Source organism: Drosophila subpulchrella, chromosome 4 (assembly GCF_014743375.2).
Source record: "Drosophila subpulchrella strain 33 F10 #4 breed RU33 chromosome 4, RU_Dsub_v1.1 Primary Assembly, whole genome shotgun sequence".
Classification (NCBI taxonomy): Eukaryota; Metazoa; Arthropoda; class Insecta; order Diptera; family Drosophilidae; genus Drosophila; species Drosophila subpulchrella.
Window position 1 is genome coordinate 686,358 of NC_050608.1, and position 26,168 is coordinate 712,525.

At 37.3% G+C, this 26,168-nt stretch overlaps 1 protein-coding gene across 2 annotated transcripts in view; it reads left to right on the top strand.

The window, feature by feature from the left end:
• The first annotated feature begins 242 nt into the window (after window positions 1-242).
• The window catches only part of LOC119549524 (transcription factor SOX-6), a 68,829-nt gene continuing 42,903 nt past the window's right edge, over window positions 243-26,168 (top strand). The window contains exons 1-2 of one of the 2 annotated variants that reach the window (XM_037857684.1): window positions 243-1,314; window positions 14,254-14,337. The gene's annotated coding sequence lies outside the window, so the exon portion shown is untranslated. Of the gene's footprint in view, window positions 1,315-14,253; window positions 14,338-18,278; window positions 18,298-26,168 lie in introns of those variants that run through there. The other variant, XM_037857763.1, reaches the window with a different exon arrangement.

Consider the following 26,168-nt stretch of genomic DNA (forward strand, 5'->3'; position numbering starts at 1 on the left):
CGCGTCGCTCACTCTCGCTCTCTCGCAGCGCGCTGCTCTCGGAGAGCAAGGAGCAGATATCTTATGTCTCGCTTCTTACTGACACTTACGTTGTTGCCATCTCCCTCTTAACTGGCTTACGGTGGCTTACGTTCGCTTACGCGTGCCGACACGTCCGTTACGAGCCACCGCGGGAAACCGACGACATTCAAACTGAAAACTGCGCTCAGAGCGCACCAGTTGCGCACCGTGGGCGGAGACAACCTAGTGACTAGTCAGTGACTATTGAACATCGCTACGCAGTGGTGGTGCTTCAAAACGCGCGTTCTGCCGTCTCACTTGTGGTTTGGGTCACATTCCACGAGCGCGTGCCGACTTAAAGACCCTATGCCAACCTCATGCTGCATAGCTTCGCTCGACTTGGCCAGGATGGTGTTTGTTTTTGAACCCGCCATGTGCTGATTGCGGAGATTTGGTGGCAGCATCCGAGTGCCCAAAGTGTTCTTCTGGAGAAGGGGCAGCAAGACAGCCGTAGAAACACAGTGCATGTGAACAATGTGCCTGTGCCCTGCCCTGTGCGGTGTGTTTGTGTTTTTGTGTTGGCTGCAAATGCCTTCAGTACAATGTCCGTCAGGGCCCGAGCACCGGTGGTGCATGCGTTTCCAACACTTGTTCGTCACTTGTTGTCACTAGTGGGTGACAACACCTGCATCGATAACACCGAGCGGTAGGACAAAGGCCTAAACCCAAGCGCAATGTGGTGCAAGAGCCCATTATTGGTGCAAAATGCCATTGAATCGATTCCTCGAGTGCCCAGAGTTATGCCACAATGAAAGCGTCTCGTAGGGCCACACTTGCAGATAGGATACTGACTCAAAAGTGCTATTACGGGAAATGAGACGCACACAAAACTAAGTACGAACCGCCAGTGGGTAGTTCACAGACGAATAGCAGGTGAAAAGTAAAATCTTTTAGCGCCCAGGCTGACGAGGGACACCCTTGCAGTGCCCAACATTGATTTGTAGATACGATACTGTGCCTCTGAGCGTGCTCCCAGGCGTATCCAAACTTGTGCCATGATCCCAGGTTCTTCGAAGTGTCGTGGGGCAGCGAAACGCGAAATCCTCGAGCCGCATTATGGAACCTAGTTACATGTGACGCAGTAATATAATGTGAATTTTCGAAAGTGCCATACGATAATTTATACATCATCCACACATATTTGTTCTATAAGTATATCTAACATGCAAACGGCTTACAAAGCAGTCTTTGTTGCACCTAGTCAAGGAGTACAACTCAGAGATGCGCAATCTCAACCGGGTTCTGTGAGGAAAGGTGAGTACAGTGCGTACCTCCGCAGGGGCAATATACAAATTCCCCATATGATGGTCGTAAATGTTTCCTTTTGCCACGTCGTTTGGCATTGTTTCTCCCAATGCCCCGAGATCTTTAGTCTGTGGCCCGGCCAGTTTGCCTGATTCATCGTGGTCTCTGGTGCCGGTTGCTGCAGCATACAAGCATTGGTCGCGACAGGTGCATTGCCACGCGAGAATGTCTTTGGAAAGGGGGCCAAGGGGCAAGGGGGCCAGGGGCTGTTCGCGATCGGAACTGGAATCGAAATTCGCGCTGCTCGAAGAGGAGTCGGGACAAGGGAGGAGTATCTCATCAGTAGCTGGCTCAAAGGAGTTGGAGATCTTGTATGCGCTGGCTCGGAGTGGACTGGTTTTTGAGTACGCATGTGCTTGTACGTCCGTGCATGTATGTAGATTTAAATGCAATCGCAACAATATTGCAGTACTTGCCAAAGTATTTCTGTGCGATTCGGTATATTCGTATATTCCACGTACATTTCTCTCTTCTGAAGTATACACCTAAGTTTGAGCCCCAATGGAGCTTTTGGGCTCACACTTTCTAGTTTCTAGTTTCGTATCGGCGTAATGCCAATGGCATCGCAGTCATGCATACTCGGTCCTTCGAGCTATTGCTTTTGCTATCGTTTTTCGATTGTCTGCTAGGTTTGTTTACTGGTTGTGTCACCGTGGAACGCCATAAATTCTGGAGACCGTAAGGACAGGAAAGGTGCCGTGACACATCCGCCGCGTTTATAATAAGGTCCACGGTTACATCAAAGAGACAATCAAAGGAAACAATGATGCACGCCCCGCCGCCCTCCTGCCTACTACCTACTGTTGAAACCCGGGTGCCCTCGCAAAAAGAACTGAAGCTATTAACTCCGATCCAGGATCTGCCCATTTTAAAATGCACTCAAACAGCGCGAACACATATTCCGCAACAGCAGTAGAGAGTACTTGTAAGGGGACAGTAAGGTTTGGGACGAGGTTTTGTCCTACAAATCAAATGTCTCATTCAGTTCGTTAAAAAAGCCTGCTTGGGCATTGTGCGGTTCCTGTCTTACAGTTTGTATTACCGTATGCGTCGAAGTATATGTTATCAACTGCGCCAGTATCTGCAATAGTCATTTATTTGCAGAAATACAGCATGCACTTTTAAAAGATCCACAGCGCTTACCCATTTGCACGCACGATCATTAAGTTCATCTTGGGGAGTACGTACGGGGGCAACATGACAGGTTGTTTATCCAGTTCTGCCTGAGAGATCTGGCAAAACTGGCCCACAGAAAAAAATTAGCAGCAACGAACTAAACAAGAAAGAAAGGCTAGCTTTCGGGACCGAAGCTCGGAATACCCTTAGAGTGCATTTGAGAAATGAATTTCTATGTGTGTATGTTTCTAGCAGTGAGGAGTCCCAATCCATTAACATTTGTCCGATATGTTTCTCATATTAATATTAAATGGCCCAAGCGAATTCGATGTAAGGGTTCCTGAACAGATGTACATGTGTGCAACAACGAACTAGTGAATACATTGTATATATCTGTTTGGCATAGCCCCTCTTTAGGAATATCTCTATAACTAAACAGTTATTTCATCATTGTAGTTCAAACAACATTTATTTCAATATTATATTGAAAAATCTTTACAGAGTCTGCAAAACATTTATTTCAGATTCTGATTAACGTATTTAGATAATCGTCATTCTGTTTTGTTCTGAAAGTTTATTAGTTAAAGCTTAAAAGTAATGTCTGTCCTAATGTGCATACCTTTCAAAAAGCATAGATCTTGCAAGTCTCTGTCTATTAAGAAAATGCAGCGAAAAACATGTTTTGGGTTATATAGATAAAGTCCGAATCCACATAGCCATGCTGCAAATAGCGTCGATCCGCCGGGACGACATAAGACGACAGTCGACGGGAATGCAGCACGGAAAACTAGTTGTATTGTCGACGCTAATGCTGTTGCTTTTTTTACGCCGATGCAACAAAAAAAGGAACAACACACTCGAAATAACAACAGGTGAATGCGAATCCAAGAAATCAATAAAAATAAAACAAGAAAGGTGTGCTAGGAGGCTCAGCAAGACGAAAGAAGTCTGGTTGGCAAAATGAGCGAAGAAACCTGTGCAATCGCAATCGGGCCAGTTTTAGTAGTTTGAATTTCATTGTTTTGAAGAAACCGGACCACAATTTTCGCTTCCTTGCGTTTTTAAGCTGCATCTGAACGAAACAGAGATATGTAACTACTAGACAAAGTTACAAAGATTTCTCTGTCTCCCCCACAGGGAACAAATATCAGACTCTCAACCCTAGGTATTATTATATACGCCACTAACTAAATAACTAACACGGTTTATTGAATTACCTGAAAAGAATGTAGCAGTGAAGAAAGTGTGTCCATCCCAAAGGAATATGTTTTTCTGATCAGACTCACTATTCGAGTCGTGCCGATCGCACCTGCAAAATACAAAAATTCTGATATTAAAAAAAATAAAATTGATTTTACTTTTACATACATTACTTTATATATATCACTGTGGACGGCAGTCCACGTAAGGACGAATTGCAACCACTATATATAGCCGCAAAATTGAAAGTCTGCTGCGATAGTTCGATCGAAGCAAGTAATACACCGATAGAAAGGTATTTAATTTTGTTCAATTCTCGGGCCTTTTTTAAGTTGATTGGTTCAGGAACACTGCGGCAAAAGTAGAAAAGGTTAAATTTGGAGGATTTAATCTAGGGAAACCGGAAAAGCAAAACTTAGATTTTTTATCTACTCAATATAAAATAATTTTTCGTCACAGAAGTTGGTATCAGAACTGTTTTATGTTAAAGGCGCGATCGTCTGTATTTTTTACCTTGTTGAGCGGTGTTTTTGATTTGATAGCCATGTCCGTCCTTATGAAGTCTAAGATCTCGGAGACCATAAAAGGTAGAGAGTTGGGATTGGGTATGCAGATTCTTAAGGCTCTTGCGCTCTTACGCAAACGCACATAAAGCCAAAACCGTCTTGCGCCCAAGTTTTGTTAGATTTTGTGGCAAGTGTAGATGGGATTTTGTTTTGATTATCAATATCAATCTACATGCTAATAATTGTTAAAATCAGACTATCCGTAAAAAATGTGGGCAAATCAAGGAATCTGTGCAGTCTTGAGAACAGTCGCTTTGCTCTCCCCTTAGCTGATTAACGGGTATCTGGTAGTCGAGGCCATCGACTATAGCGTTCTCTCTTGTTATACCAGTTACTCGTAGAGTAACCGGGTATACTATGTTTGTCGGAAAGTATGTAACAGGTAAAAGGAAGCGATTCCCTACAAAGTATATATATTCTTGATAGTGATCACTAGCCGAGTCGATCTGGCCTTGTGCGTCTGTCTCGTATGAGATAGAGATTTTAAAATGTACAAAAGCTAGAAATTTGTGATTAAGCATACAGATTCTATATCTTTTTAAGCAGCGTAAGTTTGTTTCAGTCGAGTGCCACGCCCTATCTAACTCCCACAAACGCCCATAATTTTCTTTCAGTGTAATTTCAAATTGATTTTATTAATCAGTACCTATCTAAAGGCAGAGAACGCTTTGTTACCTTAAATGTTATGACTAACAAAGTTAAACAGGCATTGGCGTGGTCAGTAGTACCGCTACCGTCCGCTTGGAGCCGTGGCGCTGACATCGGTGGTGAGTGCCACGCCAACAGAAATGCCAGGGAATTTTATTTTATTTTAAGTTACAAACAGAGTAAAGGGTATCGATGTGTTTTGTTTAACATAGATGAAAGAAAATGTAAAATGTGTTTAATATCACTGCAGCTAGCAACAATCCTTAAAAAATAAAAAAGATGTTAGTAGCATTGACTTTTCCTCATAGGTGCAAGGATATATAAACTTAGGCTTTCAGACATTGCCTTGTTGATAGTCCTAGTTTATCCGTTTTTCCAAGAAAAAAGTATTTACCTCTAGCTAAGAACTTAACTTAATGGTGAATGTTATTAGGACATTGAAAATTCGGTTACAAATGACACATTCAGCTTGGGTCAATTTATGGACAATTTATCTTGGCTGAGATTTATTTAAAATTATACTTCACATAAGATACTAAGTTTAAAGTTTATGCAAAGTTAAAACATTTTTCAGAATTGAGAAAACAGATGGATTTTAGACCTTATCGTGTGGGTACTGTCACTGCCAATTTTTGTAATGCTATTTTTTCTATCATATTACTTGTTAAATATTCTATGAGTGAAACTTGATGCTTTGCTTATCAAAAAAACGCGGTATCTTGTAGTCAAGCAAAAATAAGTAAAATCTTGGAGTCCGTAACGAGAGTCAGGCCAATATACAAATCGGAAACAAAAAACTGTTTTGTTCTTCCGACTAGAAGACCACTTCTCCATCCATTCAGCGTCAAAGCAACAGACGATGCTTTTGTTTTCGTTTTCTCGAGTGCAAAACAATGCGGCAGCGAAACATCGTTCTCTAAAAACAATGACATTTGTCTTCTGACCCAATATTAAATTGTACAAGCAAAAACTATGCAGGGACAGTAACACAAGTTTCCCATCGATAACCCCGCAAATGTGTCCACTAGATAATCACTGTAGACTGCACTCCAGGACTACTATATTCACACAAAGAAATGAAAATCTGCTGTGAAGGTCCGATCGTAACGACTGATACAGCACGAAAGGTATCGTTTGAAAGAAAGATCGTAAATGTGTAAAAGTTATAAAATCTTAAATTTAAATTAAGGCCGGTGGGGTGCTCGGGCTATTTCGTTAGACTTTTTTGCATTTTTGCTGACAATGCGCGTCGAATGACACCTTATTTACTAAAATCGGATGCACCTTTCAAAAGTTATTATTATTAAACAAGATTTTCGCGAACTTTTCGAAGTGAAAATTTGGTTCTGTTTGCCAGTTTGTGTTTGTCCCAAAACGTTAATCTATCGTCGTGGAAATTCGAGATGGCGATAAACGGCTGAATTAAATAAACTTTAGTTTTCCACTTTTGAAAAAACCTACTATATTTGCGGAAAAACATTTATAGCTATTAATAGCCAAGTCTCAAAAGGCTGTAACTTCACTACAGCACAACACTACGTGTACGCACTCCTCAAAAAATCAAAAATATTTAAAAAAGAAAGATTTTTCCTTTAAAGATGTTTTAAAGAAAATTTCTTTGGTATCCTTGTGTTTTTTATTATATCTCAAGTTGCGCCTAACTAATTTAGGTGATATATGTTTTAGCTTTCAACTATTATGTCACCCTTTAATTTTGCCAAATAAATAAAAAGTATATATTGAGTATATTGTGAGCTACAGATCGCCAAATTTGGAAAATGTGGAACTTTTTAACAGTTTAGTGAATGTATGTTGATGTCGTAAGAACTCGAAAAAATCCGACCACTAATGGAGACGAGCACAACTTTAAAGTTACCGTTCATACGAACCAAACAAGCCATATCTCGACAAATTCCATGGTAAAATAAGTCTAATTTTATTTGTCATAGCTTTGCATTGTTAGGCCAATAACAGAATTGAGCCTGAAATTTGAATTTCAGTGTTGATCAACGTAAAGAGGTTCATGTTATTTTCTTAGGCAGTGTTGTTAAACTTTTGGTTTTAACGTCGTTAAAATCGACAATCAATAATACTTTGTAATCGAAAAAACTATTAAAGAAAATCATAGGAATTATGAAATGTTTATTTGTTTAAATAGTTTTACTAATATTTTCGATATTTTTATTTTTGTTATCAAAGATTATGTAGATTATGTAGATCACCACTCATTATACCCGTTACTCGTAGAGTAAAAGGGTATACTAGATTCGTCGGAAAGTATGTAACAGGCAGAAGGAAGCGTTTCCGACCCCATAAAGTATATATATTCTTGATCAGGATCACTAGCCGAGTCGATCTAGCCATGTCCGTCTGTCCGTCTGTCCGGATGAACGCTGAGATCTCGGAAACTATGAGATTCAGGCTATTGAGATTTGGCGTGCAGATTCCTAAGCTTCTTACTCAGCGCAAGTTTGTTTCAGTAGACTGCCACGCCCACTCTAACGCCCACAAACCCAAAACTTTGGCTCCTACAGTTTTAATGTTAGATAGAAAATTTTAACTGAAATGTATTAGTCTTGTCCATACCTATCGATTGACCCAAAAAAAATTTTTCTACGCCCACTCTAACGCCCACAAACCTCCCAAGAAAAAAAGCTATGACGTCAGAGCCAGACAGTGCGAAATGTTTTTACGCGTGTATGTGTGTGTATGTAAATAGTTGCCGGCCGAACTTAGCGGCAAAGAGAAAAGCACTGCCGGCGCTCAGAGAGAGCAAAGTGCGCGGCTAACTTATTCTATTGAACAATGAATTTGTCACGCCTACCCTAACGCACACAACGCTTAAATCTGTCTTCCGCCGGTAGGTGGCGCATTTAAATCTCGCTTTGCTGCTTGCATATCTCCATTTCCCTTTGGTCGCTTAAGCTGAGTAACGGGTATCTGATAGTCGAGGTACTCGACAATAGCGTTCTCCCTTGTTTTACTTTACTTCTCTCCTTCTGCGAATAAATTGTAATTTCTATCGGCCAAAAAAACTGAACTAGTAGACTTTTATACTATAAATCCAATTTTCCATGCATTTTGCAATGGTTTTATTCGCTGGGATGTCAACTTCAAGTTAGAACACGTTATGATTTTGTCTAGTTCTTACGGTATGTACAGCATACAAACTTAGAGTCGACCAAAATTAATGTGTTTGTCGGAGCATCTTCACTGTGGACGGCAGTCCACGTAGTGACGAATCGCGAATACTAAAAGTGCATACCAAGCCCGGTTTTAAAAGTTATAATTTTTAAAAGACTAAATATACAGATTCGTGCTATACCTTTTTTTGAAAGGTAATTTTAAAGGAAAATAGTTTCAAATTATAGCACAAAATTTTTTTTGTCACTTTTTGGCTATTTTCTTATTTCCTATTGAGATTCCTCAACTTTTAATATATACAACTTTTTGTCTAAAAAATGTGATTTTGCAAGTAATTGCACGATTAAAAGTGCAGCCTGACTCAGTTCAGTATAAAAAAAATTTGCAAGAATTTTTGGTCACAACATGTAATATTAGAACTGTTGTATGTTGCAATCGTCACGACTCTTAGCTCGCTGAGAGGTGCTATTGATCGATTGAATGCTAGAATATAATATCGGAAACAGTCGCTGTGCTGCTTAGCCTCTCTGATAGTCGAGAAACTCGACTATATCGATGTTTCTCGTTTTCTTTTACAAAAGTCCGTAAAATTTGTTCCTTCTCACAAGGCTGCAAAAATAAAACAAGCAGAAGACAAACATGACTGCGCTTCCCCAAGAAAAAGAGACAAACAGAACACAAAAAGGAAAACAGCTTGAGCTAAAGTCAACGACTCTGTGACCATTGCTGATGCTGCGGCTGCAACTGAGGTTTTGCCCAACGCAAAATGATGCATTGCCAGTATTCCAGCGACTTAAAGAATCGGAGGGGACCAAACCACTTTTCGCTGCAGTCTCCGACTCAGTCTCAATCTACTTGCTGATCGTCACACGCTTTCTAAAGCACTACAACACACTCGCACGTGAATACTATGTTATTGGATCAGCAAGTGGCAACACATTGTACCCGAATCCGAATTATAAGATTACCCTTTCAACAGATTCGTTTTACCCAGTAGCTTGGCAAGCTCTTGCTTTACATTTGCCGTTAGAGAGTAAAGGAGACGTTTCCGACCCCATAAAGTATACACATTCTTTATCATCATCACTATACGAGTCGATCTAGCCATGTCTGTCTGTCCGTTCTTACGGAAGCTGTCAGTTTTAAGCTATCTGGGTAACCCCTTCCCAAAAGTCTTCTTTCTATTGCGATCCCATAACTCCCATAGAAATTTCCACAAAAATATTTTTTGGAACATGTACAAAATTAAAACTTTAAGTCGGACGACTTTATCATATAGCTGCCATAGGATCGATCGGATAAATAATGTCAAAATAATACAAAGACTGTTATATTTCGTTTCCGGTAAAAATGTACGGTAGTTAATTGAAATGGAATAATATCTTAAAATTTCTGAAATTGGTTTTTAGTATTCTAAAGTTAAGAAAGCTTTGTACTTACAAAGCTCACACGAGAACGACCTGAAAGAGAATAGAAACTTAGGTATCCCGAAGTTAAATATAACAAGATAAAACGCTACAGTAGATGGCCTCGTCCATTAGATACCCTTTATTTAGCGAAAGGGAGTGCGAGAGGGATGGATATATGCTTAGAGCAACTCTGCTTTTTTCTCCTAGCTTATAGCGCCACCTATCTTCTTCCTCTATAGCGCCACCTAACCTATAGCGCCCCTAGCGGCTTGGGTGCTGTACAGACCTCAGCACAATCTGTATGCTTTTTACCAACTTTCTAGTTTTTTAAGATCTCTGGGTTCATTCGGACGGACAGACATTTTTTATTAATTTTCCTAATTTGTTTTTACTCTGTCTAATGTCTTAAATTTAAATATATTTTTTTACTTTTCACCCGAGTAGGTGGTTTGACCCCCTAACACACACCCACCCCGCGGATCAGCACATGTTACAAATACACATAAGTACGTGGATATAGGCATATGCAGAGCAGATGTGGCTCAGATGTGTTTAATAAGCAGCATTACCTCATTGTCAATCGTTTAAAAATCATTTGTAGTTCTGAAAGATTCGAAATTAAGTTTATATACTCTTGCAAATTGAATCATATTAAGCTATCTTATCAAGATTTGTGTATAAAATACCAATAGTTCCTATGTCAGCTATATGAATTAGTTGTCCGATTTTTACGTACAAAATTACAATTGCGAAATCTTAAGATGTTGGTACACCTCCGAGTGGAAAAGAATATGAACTATTATTTTCCAGTCATTTCTATGGAAGCTATATGATATAGCTGTCCGATTCAGCTTTTTTTAACTTTTATATTACATGCAAAGAAGAAGAGTTTTCAAAACATTTAGATAGCTTTAAAACTGGTACTTGGCTAGTTCGATTCGTCTATTGATGCTGATCAAGAATACATATACTTTATAGGGTGGGAAACGTCTCCTTTACTTTGTTGAAAACTATTGACTAAAGTCATCAGTGGTAAACTAACTTGAAGATCATACCTACAACATACAAGAGCCCTGACTCACTTATTAAATACAATATTTAATATCTTCTTATTTCTCGCCCGCTCTACACCTACACCTTTTACTCATACACTTTTCACTCTAATTTAATCGCGTTACCTCATTGACAATGTTCTGGCTAGATACGGGCGTAAAATCATTACCTATGAACTAATAAAAATATGTATTGACAAGCGAAATAAAATAAAATGTTTTTTAAAATGATATCTTTATAAATGTGGGCGCCACAGCTTGCTGAAATAAACTTGCGTTACGCAAGAATCTCCAGAATCTGCGTACCTATCCATGCCGAATCCGAAAGAGCTCCCTCGCACTCCCTTTAGCTGAGTAACGGGTATCAGTCGAGGTCATCGACTGACGTGTATTCTGTTGTTAATTTTACAAGAACTTTAAGCATGTGGGCGCCAGACAGATATTTCATGACATCATCTTTATGCTTTCTATGCCCTTGAAGAGGGTACTATGATTTCAGTCCGAAGCTTGCAACGCAGTGAAGGAGACGTTTCCGACCCTTAAAGTATGTTCTTGATCAGAATTACTGGACGAGTCGATCTTAAGACATTTTTATATAGTAGTTAGTATAAAGGTTGCAACCAGACGGATCGGACAAGTATTCTAAAGTGATCATAAAAGTGATCGGAATTCGGAATTCGCATTACTAAAATATAAGAAAAGTGCTATATTCAGGGGAAGAAAAGATAATTATAATAAAATCGAAGCTATGATTATTATCCCATTAACAATCCGACCGTTCCTTTGGCAGCTATATGATATAGTCTTCCGGTTTCCTAAGAATTGTATTCGAAGTTCTAAAATATTTCATATGTGCGGAGAAGAAGGCATATGATCAAAAATAACGAAGGTATAATTACACTGTGTTACAAAAGTGGACCTTTATTTATTTACATCGATGGTTGCTGAAAAATTTATTCGCTTTGAATCCCTATTATCTACTCACCAAATTTCCCTATGCAAGGGTTCTGAGAAAAAGGACCTCAAAGTGTAAAAATTTTAATTGGTTGGCTTTCTTAAACTGCAATTACAGACGAACGGATTCTTAGTTTGTTAGTTCGTCAAAGCATTTAAAAAGTTACACTCTTTATCTTTAGAGCCTCAGTTTTAAACGAAGGATAAATAGTTGCACTTTTCAAATGCTTTGACAAACTAACACATCCAAGCTATATGACATAGTCGTCCGAATTCCTACGGCTCCCATAGAAATAATCGGAAAAAATGGATTTTTTTTTAAATTTTTATTTTTATTATTACTTCGGTGTTTTTGACATATCAGCTTCACTCTTGGGAATATCATTCTTTTAATATTTCAGAATTTTAAATAAAGCTACTAAGGGAACTATCGAATAATTAATGTCAAAATATTACATAGGTTGTTCTATTTCGTTTTCGGTAAACATACACGGCAGTGAATTGAAATGGAACATTGTCTTAAAATTTCTGCAATTAGTTTTTAGTTTTCTACGAATTGGAAAGCTCTGTACCTGCAAGGGTATAGAAACTTCGGCTCCTCAATCGACTCGAAACGGGTTCCCCGGAGTGGTCTCTTGAGTTTTGGGAATAGCCGGAAGTCACACGGAGCCAAATCCAAATGGCCACGAAATTGAGTGAAATATGAGCCGGTGCATTATCGTGATGCTAAAGCCAAGAGTTGTTGCTGTCCATAATTCTGGTCAAATTGCTTCACGCAATCGATGCATAACGCTCAAATAATATTCCTTATTAACAGTTTGGCCGTGTGGAAGGAGTTCATAGTGCACAATACCACTATAATCGAAAAAACAAATTCACCTTTCTTTTTGGGCACAGTAGTACGTTAGAATAATAAGTATTATTTTAATTGCATGATATGGCTTAAGCTGAAAAGGTACATAGATTTCGGAAGAGCTCAGTTAGCTTCCTTGCTTTTTAAAATCCGTTTAAATTAAGTTAACTTGCTTCCTTGTTTTACTACTCCAAATAAATGTATTTTATTATGATTATTTTTACTGGCAAGAGGTTCGCTAATTTTTAAAAGTACATATTAACAGTATAAAGTACAACTTTTTGATTTCTTTTAAAAAGACGCACTTTTTTCTACATGTTAGAAATTTTATTGGGGTACAATAAAACTGAATTTAACAAAGATGTCCAATACTTCAACACCTTTCTTCCTGCACAATTACACCGCATTGGGACTATAAATCTGATTATTTTTCTTGGTCGCTTCTGTTGCTATGGATGATTTAAAAAAGCACGCATACAAAATTTATTGAATGTCCGAGTGGTCACATTTCATGTAATTCAATAGTAATGAAAAAGATTTCCTTTTTACGGACACACCATATGGAGAGACGGCGTTAGGAATTACATTGAAAGTACATTCAACCATAAGCTGGACACACAACAAGCGAAAGGAAGATATGAAAAGAATACAAGCATAGGTGCTGGCGAAAGGGGTTGGACCAAATAGTATACGTTCGACCAACAATTAATAGTTGTGTTACAATTTTGATTGTGGTGTTTCCATCCAAATGCCGAGAAAGCAAAACAACAAAATACATGAACATTTAGTAAACAAAACACTTACATCTCACTATTAATAGCCGTTATTCGTAGAGAAAAGGGGTGAAATAGGTTCGTTGGCAAGTATGTAACAGGTAACAGGAAGCGTTTACGACCTTATGAAGTATACCTTTCGATTGGTGTATTATTTGTGTCAATTGCTTATTATTAGCAGTAACCAAAATACATTCAAGTCTTTAGCAATAACAAAAGAAAAGTAAGGAAATTAAAATACACCTCTACCAGGCATCCAGAAGAACTAGAACATGTACACGTTCTCCTCGTTTTTTATATTTTCATGGTCTCAAGTTAAGCCCGAATGTTCTTAAACTGATCCCATTCCTTCGGAACTCAACCCTAAGGTTTCGATCAAATTTTATGAACGAGCATCCATGAATTGTCAACAAACGTGCTGGCGCACTTTTTGACCAGGTAACTAGAACTTTTTAATGAATGGTCCAACTTGGACAATTTTTATCATGCAGATAGATATTGATAATTGTATTTACACTTTTACGAAATCTTTAAAAATGTGGGCCATAGACAGGCTTTAGCGTGAGCGTATGTGCGTTTGTGGGCGTTAGAGTGGGTGTAGCAATAAACTTGGGCTGTCGCAGAAGCTCAAGAATCAGCATGCGGAATCCGAACTTTCTAGCTTTTATAGTTTTCAAACGGACGGACAGTAGACAGACGGACATGGCTACACCCAAAAAAATATCGTCTTCAATATGCCCCTATTTAGGTGTCAGTGTGTACAATTGAATGTCAAAAAATCTCTGATACGAAGAACATCAAATTGACTTTTTTATCGTATTATACGATTGAGCTAAAAGCATTTGATCCACAACTTTTGGAAAACCCCTCTGGTTTAGCGGAAGAACGCTAGAAATGGCTAAAGTTCAAAGGGTAACAAAGGGTCCTGAGAATTTGGAAAGTGTGTTTACTTAGCAGAAAAGTTAGTCCCAATTGGTTTGTTAAGAGATGTTTTTGTTTGATTATCTGTACCGCCCAAAGCAGTTTTTTAAGAGCGGTTCGATTGGGAAAAAATTAATCTTGTCATAACCTTAAATTACGTTTTTTTATGCGTTCAAATTTTTTTAAGCTTGTACAAGGTATATTAATAATATATGACTTTAAACTATACTCATGCTATACTTTTCGTTACAGAGACGACATATAGAAATGGCTTAGTAGACGCTAATTATTAAAAAAAATATCGTTACAATGATTGGGCAGCAATAAAAGAAGTGGGTAAGTTTAAAAACCTCCATATATTAAGAGTTGATTAAAAACAAGGGAGAACGCTATAGTCGAGTACCTCGACTATCAGATACCCGTTACTCAGCTTAAGGGACCAAAGGGAAATGGAGATATGCAAGCAGCAAAGCGAGATTTAAATGCGCCACCTACCGGCGGAAGACAGATTTAAGCGTTGTGGGCGTTAGGGTAGGCGTGGCAAATTTTTTGTGTATCAATCGATAGGTATTGACGAGACCAATTCATTTCAGTTAAACATTTTTATCTAGCATGAAAATTGTGGGCGCCACAGGCTTGGGCGGTTTGTAGGCGTTATAGTGGGCGTGGCATTTTCGCGTGACAAAATTGCGCTGCGTACAAAGCTACGGAATCTAAGTCTGAGATCCCGATTCTCTATCTTTTATAGTTTCCGAGATATCCACGTTCATATTTACGATTTTTTGAAGTTTGGGGGCGGCTTGTGGGCGTAAAAGTGGGCGTGGCAAACTTTTTTTTGGGTCAATTGATAGGTATTGATGAGAACAATACATTTAAGTTAAAATTTTTATTCTAGCATCAAAACTGTAGGAGCCACAGTTTTGGGCGGTTTGTGGGCGTAAAAGTGGGCGTGGCACTCTACTGAAACAAACTTGCGCTGCGTAAGAAGCTCAGGAATCTGCACGCCAAATCTCAATAGCGTAGCTCTCATAGGTTCCAAGATCTCAGCGTTCATCCGGACAGACGGACAGACGGACATGGCTAGATCGACTCGGCTAGTGATCCTGATCAAGAATATATATGCTTTATGGGGTCGGAAACGCTTCCTTCTGCCTGTTACATACTTTCCGACGAATCTAGTATACCCTTTTACTCTACGAGTAACGGGTATAAAAATGCAAGTGAGTTGGCCGAAGCTTATATATATTCCCACGCACTCAGTGGGTTTTAAAAAAAAAATTTTGTAAACCACGTAAAGTCAGTTTTTAAAACAAACAAACTAAACAAACAAGCGAGTATAATAGAAAATTTTAATGTTCTATTTTCGAAAATGTTGTTAATTTAAGTCTGTTTATTTTCTTTAACGAAAATCATTCTTCGGTAGCTTTGTGGTAAGATAAAATCCACGTTTAGTATTATAACTTATACAAAAAAAGGTTAAAAAAATGAAATTAAAAACCCAATTTTTATTAATCAATAAAATTGTTTACAATTTTTTGAGCATTGCCTATTCTTAATAGGTTGGGGCTGTTTGATTTTACATAGTTTTTTTAGTGCGTGTTTCTGTGTGATTCTACTGGTGCCTTTGAAACGCCTGTTTGCTTCATCCAAGAGCCACGTTCACAAATCACAAAAGTTCGTTACGCTCACATACAAGGGTGGTCAAAAGTATTTTCACAAAAAAAAAGTTAAATATATTCATAATTTGAACTTACATCTTGTTAAATTTGGCATCAATGGAAAGGTAATTTAAATGCCGTTTGAATGATACAATACATTTCTTAACACATTCAGTACTTATTGAAAAGGACGAATTTGTGTGAAAATGTCCTTTTTGAACTTTTTTCCTCGACTTGAAAACTTAAATTTTTTGACGCAAAAAGTTTCTTCAAACAAAAATAATAGTAACTGCAAAAAGAATTTTTCAAAAATCATTTTGCTTATATTTTTTATGATTTTTTAAAGTTGACACTGTCGGAAAAAATTTGTATGAAAAAGAGAAAAATATGGCTAAAATGCATGTTTCTAAGCGTTTTCAAAAAATCATAAAAAATATAAGCAAAATGATTTTTGAAAAATTCTTTTTGCAGTTACTATTATTTTTGTTTGAAGAAACTTTTTGCGTCAAAAAATTTAAGTTTTCAAGTCGAGGAAAAAAGTTCAAAAAGGACATTTTCACACAAATTCGTCCTTTTCAATAAGTACTGAATGTGTTAAGAAATGTATTGTATCATTCAAACGGCATTTAAATTACCTTTCCATTGATGCCAAAGTTAACAAGATGTAAGTTCAAATTATGAATATATTTAACTTTTTTTTTGTGAAAATACTTTTGACCACCCTTGTATTTTATTCAGTGTACATTTAGCTTTTCTTATTTGTCAAATACAACTGACACACGGACTAGATCGACTCGGCTAGTGATCTGTATTAAGAATATATAAACTTTGAAGTGAAACGCTTCCTTCTACCTGTTACACAATTTTCCGACGAATAGAATATACCCTATCACTCTACAAGTAACGGGTTAAGTCCGCTAAAGTCGAATGCCTCGAGTTTAGGTGTACGAGAAAAGTTATTATTGGATACTTTTTTGTATGGAAGATTTTACGTTAGGGTATGTGTTTTTAATAGTTAATTAACTATTTTTCTACACACATTTCGAAAACGTAACTATGTTAATAGTGGCTTAACTATTAAAAAGAAAACGAAGCAAAAATAAATACAAATACAACCATTTTAAATAGAAAAGAACAATTTTGTATAGTTTCTAAACCAACTCCTCCTCGAGCGCATGATGTCTATGCTAGCTTCAGCCGAGTGCCATGCCCAATTTAACACCCACAAATAGCATCATTTTGTGGCCCATAGAGATTTACCCAATGCTCTAATCACACAGGTCGGCCAAATCCGTACTTTTTCGTAGTCCAAGACTTAGCGTTGCAAAATCCAGCAGGATTTTACCTATATATTCCTACCCCAAACTTCAAACCGTCCACAACGTCACAGTTTTAGGAAATTCGAAATACCAAATTTTCGAATTTTATCTGAGAAACGGGTATGTATATAGGGAAAAGTCGAGGCACTCGACCGTAGCGGTCTCTCTCGTTTTTTTATCGATTCAATATGATTTTTTTATATAAAAGAAAATCCTAATTGATCTTAATAACATCGTTCAATAAGAGACACATACTCAAAGGTACACCGAACGTAACTTAGGATGTATATTGAGTGTAGGCACAAACTTACGAGGGCTGCTATTTAAGTTTCTAACCTGGGTCACTTCTAGCCGTATTAGGAATTGTGGACGACGCTCGCGCGAAGACGAAGGCCGTCTAAAAACAGCCGATAATGCAATATTGTCATATCACATGTTACCATGAGATAGAGGCATCCTTAGACATTTCTTCCACCAGCATACATTCGATATCGCATGAACACCTGGCCGCAAAAAAGGTTTTTTCTCGTTAGATTCCGCACAATTTGACAATCGCAATATTGAAAAAATTCTATTCTCAAAAGACGTTTACGTCACAGGAGACGAATCAGGGATCTGTGCTTATGAGCCCGAAACAAAACAACAATCGACCGTGTGGGTCTTCGAAGACGAGCCAAATCCAACAAAAGTTGTTTGAAGCAAATGGTCGCCTGTTTGTTCGTCAAAACTGGACATGTGGCATGAGTGGTACACCACAATTTGTTTGCGTGAAGTTTTCGGAGAAGTTAAAAAAAAGATCAATGCGAGCACTCCGTACAGCTCCGACTTGGCACCCAATGACTATTTTATATTCCCGCACATCATGAGAAAAAGGTGTAATAAGAGTGAAAAAAGTGCTTCGACAATTGGTTTGAGCGTATGCAAAAGAGTACAAATCTTGCTTGAGAATACTTTGAAAACCAATTAAACTAAGTTTGGTGATCAATATTCGCATTTTTATTATTAGGCCAGAACTATATATAGCAACTCTCGTATTATATGAATTTGACCTGTACTCGAACACAATCGAACGAAGTGTAAGCTTTAGATCTGTTATAAAAGTAGCTTAGGTGACTAAAATCAGTATGGTATTAGAAAAACTTCATCCCCTTTTAGAATCTTTTGTTATATTGGGGAGATTACGGTAAGGAAACCAGCCAGAATAATAAGCCACAAAATGTCATTGCATGTACGTGATGACCAGGAAAGTTGACAGAATAAGTACATCGCAGATGATGAACCAGACACTGACGGTTTCTGAAAACATAGTAATCTGCAGGGTGAGTCAATAACATCGTGACTAAACCCAATGGGGTGCGACAAGTGTAATAATCACAAAAGGACTTGATGGCGGTGACGTGGTCTGACCCTGGTTTGAGCCTAAAAATATTGTTTAACTTGATTTAAAAACTTTTGGGGTAAAATTGGGTGTAGGAATAATGTAACGTGCGTGATCTATATTGCCTATTTATGTATTTTTAATTTGTAATGAGTGTCTAAATGGGCGGCATATACGCCAGCAATCGGGAGTATACGTGAAAAAATTTCTTGGCGGTCTAGTATTATTGTTGTACAAGTAAAGAATGCTCTTCGATAATACTCTGAACAAATTTAAATAGATATAAGATATCAAGTCTTGAAATTGTCCGTCCTTTAACAAGAACGCCGTGATTATATGTGGCACTCCCGCTCTAGAGCCCACAAACTTCAAACTAGAGAGTTAAATCTTGATATATAGATTCCTCTAGTGGCACATCCACCATCTACCATCCGATAACAGCTGATCTGGCTAGTCTAACCAAACCTGTTGCTTCTGCGCCTTCTATTTTCGATTGTTCCCTGTATTTTATAGTTTACGATTTCGTAGTGAATGTTTTAATTTCCACTGTCAAGAAGAAGAGCTCAGAGTTGCACCGAAAAACATCGCCTTATACTCCCTTCCCATAGAGTCCATCCGTTCGAAACGGTTGGGATTCTTGACCAATTTGAAAGTCCGATTCCCACAGGGCACATCCACCATCTACCATCCGATAACATCTGATCTGAAGACCTGTGGCTAATCAAACAAAACCTGTTCTCCGCCTCCCATTTTCTAATGTGAAACTCCGATTCCCAAAGAGCACATCCACCATCTACCATCCGATAACAGGGGATCTTGTTAATCAAACTGAACCTATTGGTTCTGCGCCTTCCTTTTTCGATTGTTCCCTTGTTCGATTTCCACTGTCAAGTAGAAGAGCTCAGACTTGCACCGAAAAATGTCGCCTAACTATCGGAAAATTGGTGGAATAATAATATGAAACAAATCATAGCTTTGGTGTTTTTTGACATATTATCTTATACTATTGGGAATAACATTTTGTGTATTTTTAAGAATTTTGAATTCAATTTAATTAAAAATCGGACGACTCTAACATCTAGCTGTCAAAGAAACGGTCAGAGAATTAATGAAATAAATATTTTAAAAAAATTGTGCTTTGTTGGTTTTGATCGTATTTTTCTCTACTCTGGGATATTTTAATATTTAAACTTTTCAGCATTACTAATTTAATTTTACACAAATATCACTGAAGCTAGCAACAATCCTTAAAAATTTAACATAGTGTTACTAACATTGATTATTTCTTATAACTGCAAGGGTATACAAACTTCGGCTTGTCGAAGGTAACTTCCTTTCTTGTTTTTATTTTGCTGAAGCGGAAAGAATGAAAACATTTTAGAAAGTGTGTCCATTAAGTCGAAAGTACAAGCATTGTTCGTCACAAAATTTTATACCAGAAATTTTTGTATGCTGAAGGTGCGATCGTCACGACCCCTTACCTCGTAAAGAGGTGTTTTTGTTTGATATATATGTACAATACAAATAACACACCTGTTTAACTCTTCTCTACGAATTAATCCTGGATCCGCCACTGATCAGCACTTGCAAGCTTCTAACTAATGGATGGTCAGACCTAACGGTAATAAAAGGAGTCCTGTATGTCCTTAAGTATATGTGTACGAGAGAAAATGTGCGAGTCTTTCTAAGGGATGGCTGGTGCTAGATAGAAATGCACAAACATAAGCAGGCATAAATAAAACATAAATCTGTCGGCGGATGGAAGTCTGGACTGCCGGATAAACGGAGCAGAAAATGTAGTCCTTTGTAAGCTATGCGCGGTCCAGTCAGCCTTTTGTTTGCGGCTTTTTGACCAAACAAGTGCACCATCAACAAACAAACAATAAACACACAAAGCGCATTCAGTAACAAAACAGACATAAACACAAAGGCAAAGCTCCCTTTGAACTGCGATTTGTAAGAGCCCTCTGATCCGTCCACATCCCTAGGTAGACAGAAAGGATCTGACAACTGTTAGCGATTTTCTAGTTAACTCTGTGTCACATATGTAAATATATATTTTCTGCCACTCCACATTTTTAAGGGGTTATATAACATTGTACCAGGTTTTATTTATATGTAAAAACTTGTGTTCAAACTTTTTTTTTTGTGTCTTAAAGTTAATTATTTCAAATGTTTTATAAATTCAAAAAAGTATAAAAAACAAAAAAGGAAGTTAGCTTCGGCAAGCCGAAGTTTGTATACCCTTGCAGTTATAATTATTAAATTTATTTCGAAATTCTGAAAAATACAAAAATGATATTCCCAATAGTATGAGATAATATGTCAATAAACACCGAAGCTATAATTTGTTTCATATTATTTTTCCACCAATTTTCCGACCGTTCCTATGGGAGCTATATGATATAGTCACAGACGGACATGGCTAGATCGACTCGTCTAGTGATGCTGATCAAGAAAATATATACTTTTTGGGGTCGGAAACGTCTCATTCACTGCGTTGCAAACTTCTGACGGAAATCATAATACCCTTTGCAAGGGTATAAAAATTAAAATTAGGGGAACACGCTAACGACTATTAGATACCAGTTACTCATGTAAAGGGATTGCGAGGGAGGTAGAGATATAGCAGCAGCGGTATGTGACAGTTAGAGAGGGCAAACCTTTTTTAGATACGAGTATAATTTAACAATTATAGCTGCAAGGGTATATAAGCTTCGGCTTGCCGAAGCTAACTTCCTTTCTTGTTTTTATTTTATTTTTCCTCTACGAGTACCGGGTATAAAAACCATTATATAACAAGAAAGGAAGCTTACTTCGGCAAGCCGAAGTTTTTACACAATTGCAGGTCGATCCCATGTGAGCATTGTATGTACTATACAGAACATTGCTTTTTTTTAGAGAACTAAAAAAATATATGTTAGGATAATGTTTAATTTCCATTTATTACCGTTTATGTTTACCGAAAACGAAATATAACGGTCTTTGTATTATTTTGCATTAATTTTTCGATCCTAGTAGTCCGATTTTTATTAAATTGAATTCGTAATTCTGAAATGTTAAAAAATGTTATATACCGGAGTAGAAAATAAAACATGATCAAAAATAAAGAGCTATAATTATTTTCCCTTTAATTATCCGATCGTTCCTAAGGTAGCTACATAATATAATCGTCCGTTTTTTTTTAAATTTTATTCGAAGTTCTGAAATATTTAAAGAATGATATTCCCAACAGGACAGACAGGGGTAGATCGACTCGTCTTGTGATGCTGATCAAGAATATACATAAAGGGTAAGGTCTCCTTTACTGCGTTGAAAGCTTCTGACTTTGATCATTATACCCTCAGCAAGGGTTTAAAAATAATCCTACCTCCTCAGAGAGTAGTTAAGTAGTCAAGTTAGTTAAACTTCTGACTAAGATCATTATACCCTCTGCAAGTTTTTAAATATAATCCTACTTTCTCAGGGAGTAGTTTTTAATATCTTATACCTTTTTGTTAAATAGTCCGATTGTATCAGATATTGGTGTGCTCAGGAGATGTCTAGATCGACTCGAGTAGACATCCTAAACAAGAATACATGCAGGGGTACCACAGAAATTACTATAGTACATATGAAACTTACCGCCGTTTAGCGCTCTGCGATTTCTGTGGCACCACCGATATACCTTACATTTCGGAAAGCAGTGTTCCGAGGTAACGGCGATTGAAGTTTTCTGCTGTAGTACCCAGAGTTGAGTAGCTTTAAAACGCTATATCTTGGGTACTAACGGTCCGATCAGTAGATTTTTGATGTAAGTATTCTTAAAACTATATACTAAATGAAACAAGAGAAACCATTAGCTAAAAGGAGTGCGAAAGCGATTAAGATATGCTTAAAGCAATTATTTTTTCACTTACACACCTAGCCTATAGCGCCACTTAGCCTATTTCGCCAACTAGCCTATAGCGCCCCGGTTTGGTGGCGTATTAGTGAAAAAAGCTGATTTGCTGTATGTGGTATGCAATCTCGATTGAACTGCAAAATATTGATTATTATTTGGTTATAACAATTTAATGACTGTAATGAACTGAAATAAAAAGTGTACTAAATAAATCTTGAATAACTTTTGCGATTTTAAGTGGTCGAGACCTTTGTCTAAAGCAAACAATAGAAAATAAAAGAATAAAAAACAACATAAGCATAAATTATTTTCGGCACGCAGAAGCCCTGGTAAGGTATTTTCAGTAAAACGCGCTTATTCTGAAAAAATACTAAAAACTAGAACCCCTTTTTCCTAAAGTACCCAGTATTTTTGGTAAACGTGATCTGGTCAAATTCCTAGTGGTTCTTCAATTTGCAAAGTGGAAAGCGGTCTTTTAAAAACGTCTGCAGAACTCAGTTGTGGACTTTTCCCTTTGGTCCTTTCGAGCTGTATTCATTTTTAATGCCAGCACGTGCTTGAGCAGCCGCATTAGGGCTACTACCACCGCTCGTAAACAATGACCGCCTCAAGCAATAGAGAAGGCCACATGTCATGAGAAGGTTAGGACCTCAATTGAAAATTCATTATTGCACCAGGATGTTTTTTATGCCCTTTTGGGTGTTTTTGTGGCGTTTGAAAGAGGGGGAAAATAATATTTATTATATGCACATTGGAACTCACAACAATCAACCACGTGCCTACTTAGCGAAATCGGACACAGTTGGCCTAAAGTAATGAGTAACAAGTAGAGAGAAACACAAAATCGATTTATTCAAAAATTACTACAATGTTTAAATTACTCTCCTACCAACTGAAGCTGTGAGCACCAGGGAAAGTGTTCGATTTGACTGGAATATTATATGTACTAATTCGTAGAAGTAGTGTAACGCGAAAAACGTTTACTCAAAGACCTACGAACTACCAACTAAATAATAGGTTTTTCGATAGTCTCTACAAAAGTAGACCGATAGGGACAGCGAACGACGACATTTTTTTTCCTTTAATAGTATTCAGCAATGAGAATAGTGAGAAACTATTATTTTGTGTTTTTGAATAATATTCAGCAATAACAAGGAAGAACGCTATAGTTGAGTACCTCGACTATCAGATACCCGTTACTCAGCTAAAGGGACCAAAGGGAAATGGAGATATGCAAGCAGCAAAGCGAGATTGAAATGCGCCACCTACCGGCGGTAGACAGTTTTAGGCGTTATGGGCGTTAGAGTGGGCGTGGCAAATTTTTTTTTGGATCATTTGATAGGTATACATTACATTATACAGACGAATACATTTCAGGTAAAATTTGTTATCTAGCATGAAAATTGTGGGCGCCACAGGTTTGCGCGGCTTGTGGGCGTTAGAGTGGGCGTGGCATATTCGCGTAACAAACTTAAACTGCGTACAAGGCTACGAAATCTAAGTCTGAGATCCCAATTCTCTATCTTTGATAGTTTCCGAGATATCCACGTTCATACTTACGATTTTGAGTCAATCGATAGGTATTAATGAGAACCATACATTTCAGTTAAAGTTATTCTAGCATCAAAACTGCAGAAGCCACAGTTTTGGGCGGTTAATGGGCGTTAGAGTGGGCATGGCACATTGCTGAGCTCAGGAATCTGCAAGCCAAATATCAATAGCCTAGCTCTTATAGTTTCCGATATCTCAGCGTTCATCCGGACAGACGGACATGGCTAGATCGACTCGGCGAGTGATCCTGATCAAGAATATATATACTTTATGGGGTCGGAAACGCTTTCTTCGGTCTGTTACACAGTTTCCTACGAATCTAGTATACCCTTTTACTCTACGAGTAACGGGTATAAAAATAGTGAGAAACTATGTAAGAAATGTTCATGTATTCTTTTGTTGTATTCCTTGGACTGATTAATAGTGACATAACGATTAAAATCGTAGCAAAACTTTAAAATTCTTTTTCATATATATTGTTGTTGTTTTCGGCATTTATGTAGTAGTAAAGCAGAAGAGTAAATTTAACTAATTGTGAAAATGTCTATAAATAACATTCATGTAAATAATTCTTATAAGTAATAACAAAAATTAAAATTGTAAAAAAATTATTTAAGTTCTTGAAGAACATTTTATAGGACATTTCAAAATGTTATGGGTAAACTACTTTTTTTAGGCAGATTTCACCAATAAGTAATTGATTTTACAACGATTTTTTTGTGTGTAAGTGACCCGCCGTGGGATTTGAACCGGGGATTATACGGGAAAAATTTCCGAAATCGAATAGTTTTATAATATATGTGTAGACCATAAAAATTGTTAAGAAATTGTTTAAAATAAAATATAAAAAAATTATAAATAATTAACACTTTGAGGATAGAATTCAGACTAGATAAGTTGCCAAAGTGTTTATGTCCGATGACATTTACTCACTGGTCATCATTTTAAAACCAAGTATAATATGTCTTTCTCGCTCTTACTCGAAATAATTTTAGTCGCCATGTTTTGCTTTTTTCTTGTTTAATTTTGTAGAGTTCGGATATTGCTGTCTCGCTCTTATCAGGAGTAATTTTAGGCGCCATCTAGCTCTTGTCTTTCCTTCACAATTTGAAAAAATTTCAAAATATTTCTAAATACCTTTCTAACGAAAGTTTTTGTAAAAGTGGTAGAACTTATGTTTCTTATATTGAGCTGTTTAACATCGTCTAGAGTTTTTGGGATACTAAAATAACGATTCGGGTCAAACTGACAAGCGAACAAACTGACAAACAAAATATAATTTTCATTTTGAGAAGTCCCCCAAAATCTTGTTTTGCTTATTACTTTTGAACGGAGCATCCGATTGAGGTGTCATTCGACGCGTGCTTTAAGTGAGAATACAACTAGGTTAAAAGCCGGGCGTATTTATTCCCACCGGCCCCAAAGTACCAAATTTTCAAAATTTTCACTTTTACACTTTCACTTTCTTCCAACCCAATTAATTAAGGTATTGGTCCTCTTTTAGTTTTTAAGATACCTTTCGTTTGATGTATCACTCGTAACGATAGGACGATCACAGTAGATTTTCACTTCTTCCACACCCTCCTGGTGCGCTTCGTCACTACGTGGACTGCCGCCCACAGTGATAAAGATTGGATACCAAAAAAAATTAAATTCTCAGGCAGTGTTAGAAGTTCTGAACTGGTAAATGTAACAATATTTGTTGGTTAATAACTTTAAAACGTGACTTTTTACGACAACGAGTCGTATGTCAAAAGTAGAGGAATCTCAAGGGCTATACACTTTGAGGATAGCCCCAAAATCGTTAGGGCCGTTTTTGAGAAATCAAAAACAAAGCTAAAAAAATTGTGCCCATAATTTTTAAACGTTGGTATCTAGACAAATCGTGTTGGAAAGGGGTACAAAGAATTTCAAAACACCTTTCTAAAGACATATAGCACAAGCCTGTAGCTTTAATAGTTCACAAGTTACGGAAGTACAGAATTGAGCTATTTATAGGTGTTCTCCCGCCAAACTAGCGAGTTTTTCCAAAAGTGTTAAAACTAAAGTTTCTTATTTTAAGCTGTTTAACATCGTCTAGAACTTTCAGGACCTTAAAATAACGTTTTGGGACAAACTGACTGGCCTCACGTGCCTCTCTCAGTAGATAAATTTGCAAAAAGTAGAGTGACGGAATCTATGTAGATGTGAAACATTTTTTTTATGGAAACAGGCAACATCGATAAGCATCGATATTTCTTCACCTCAAACCGAAGGCAAATGTATTTTAATATTATTAATAACAATTTTTAGAAGTTGACAATTTAAAACCAAATACATATTAGGCTTTGAAAAAAATGTGCCTAACTCCATATTAAATTTGCTCCAAATCACGTGAA